The 2460-nt window shown below is 38.9% G+C and overlaps 1 pseudogene; it reads left to right on the top strand.

Moving 5' to 3' along the window:
- LOC149561277 (cytochrome P450 716B1-like) lies at window positions 1-1585 on the top strand (annotated as a pseudogene).
- Window positions 1586-2460: the final 875 nt, after the last annotated feature.

The following is a 2460-nucleotide window of genomic DNA, read 5'->3' on the forward strand; positions in this document are numbered from 1 at the left end:
ATGGCGTTGTGGGAGATGTTTATAACTTTATTGTGAATGCGGCATCTGCGTGCGCTGTTTTCTATGTTCCATATGACAGCAGCTGGATTTGTATGAGATTAGCTTTCATTTCCTGTGCTGTGGCCGGCATAGCATCTGCATCTGCTATCTATTATTCTCTTGTCTGGGCAGCTATAAGATTGAGAGCTAAAGGGAATATGCCTCCGCTTCCGCCAGGGAGCATTGGAATCCCTTACTGGGGAGAATCAAAAGATTATCTGAACTCGTTGAATGATAAGCTCAACCCCGACATCTGGTATGACATGCGAAAGGCTAAGCACGGCGAAATTTTTAAAACCCATATTCTGGGCAGCCCTACAGTGGTCATGTTGGGCGCACAGCCAAACAAGTTCATTCTTAGCAATGAAAATAGGTTGTTCAGGAACATCTGGCCTGACTCCTTGAATGTTCTGATTGGGAAGCACGCTTTGATTAATGCCCACGATGCAGATCACAAAAGGATGAAACGGATAACACATTCTGTTCTGTGGATGGAAACCCTAAAGAAATCAGTTGCAAGGTTTGAAAGACTTGTGCTGCACCATCTCGACTCGGACTGGCATTCTCGCAAAGTTGTGCTCGCCCACCACAAGTTGAAGGAAATGTTGCTTTCTGTGGCTGCTGATTTTTTTATGGGTTTAAAGGCTGGGGATGAGTTGGAGAGCTTTAGATAAATTTTTCATGATTTCAGTGCGGGGCTTCTTTCTCAATTCCTTTCGCTGATTCAGCTCCGTAGAAGGTCATCAAGGGAAGATGTGGAGGACAACTTTATTAGTATGGCGTTAAGGGCGGAGAAGGAAGGGAGTGGCGTTAGTCTTAGCCACGAGGAGATTGCAGACAATTTGATGGGTTTTTTCACTGGCGGTTATGATACCACTGCCTCCGCTTTGGCCACCATTCTTCAACACCTCTCCCTTTCACCAGACGTCTTACAAGAACTTCCTAAAGGTATCATTTTACCCGCATTATTCAAGAATGAGATGATACGTGTTTTTATTTTAATTGTTTGTTCTAGATATAAATGGTGATCTTGTGACAATTCAGATTGCCAAAAAATCAAAGATAAGGTGGGAGAAAAGTACCTCACTTGGAATGAGATTAAAATGTATGGATTGCTTACATAATGTAATAGCTGAAGGACTGCGGATCATGGCCCCTATTAATGGAGGATTAAAGCAGGCAAAAGAAGATGTTGTATATTGAGGCTATACAATTCCCAAGCGATGGAAGGTAAATATCTAAACATTTTCTATACTTTTTATAAAGATGGTATTTGCTATAATCTTTCTCATTCGAATGTGACAATATATAATAATTCCAGGTTCATTTCTCCATCAGACAGACAAATAACAAAGAGGTATACTTTAAAAGTCCAGAGATACTGATCCAAGTTGCTCCAAGTTGCTTCAATGAGAAACATTATCAATTTTCTTATATTCCTTTTGGGCAAGGTAATCGAATGTGCCCTGGAAATGAACCTATAAACATGTACTTTATGCCTCATCCCTTGCACGGATTACCGATATTGCTTAAGCCAGTTGCTTGACAAGATTCATGTTTATAACATGACAATAAACGAGGTAACTAGTCCTTAATCTCATACTTCCTAGATTCTATTATAATGACTAATTTAAGTCTTCAATCCCCTCAATTTAACTGGTCAGCCATTAGGTTCACCACATCTTAGTGGTTCTGCCCACAGTTGGCCCTCTGCTGGTGGTGTTTCTTCTCCTCCAACTACTTCAGCATGACCAGGTTCTAGCAGAGATTCTGGTTGGCCTTCCTATTACCAAAATGAGGAAGAAGAAGAGACAGTTGATGATTGGTCCTTTGTGGGCTCTAATTCCAATTCTACTAGTAATGTATAGGAAAAAGGATGATCTTGATGCACCCCCATCTGATAATATACATTAGTAACATAGTGCTTTTGTCTCGCGATTTTGCCCACATTTTCTTGATTGTTTTAAATTTTTTATTTACATTCTGAAAGTAATTTTTCCAAAAGTAATGGAACATTCTATACTTGTCACATCAACCTAAAAATTAATTAATGTGCATAATGTATTTCTATCATAAATTTTGTCCTTTTTAATTGACCTTATTATATCATTATATTAATTATAAGGATCTTCTTATTCTTTCATCTTGGACAACCCTTATAGTTGCCGCACGAAAAAAGAGGAGCTCAGCTCTCCACATCCTATGAGCTAGCAACAAAGATGGGTCATGTTAGAATTCTAATTTTTTTATTCTTTCAACTTTAACAACCCTTCTTGTTGCAGCCAAAAAAGAAGGAACTCTCTACATCTGATGAGCTAGCAACAAAGATGGATCACATTAGAAATCTCACAAATAGAAACTTACTTCTTTGTCAAGGAAGATGGTGTTGTGATGTTGGTTACTTGTTGTTTTCATAGTCAA

The sequence above is a fragment of the Cupressus sempervirens genome, chromosome 4, assembly GCF_028749045.1.
Source record: "Cupressus sempervirens isolate cs-2001-9-10 chromosome 4, ASM2874904v1, whole genome shotgun sequence".
NCBI classification, from domain to species: Eukaryota; Viridiplantae; Streptophyta; class Pinopsida; order Cupressales; family Cupressaceae; genus Cupressus; species Cupressus sempervirens.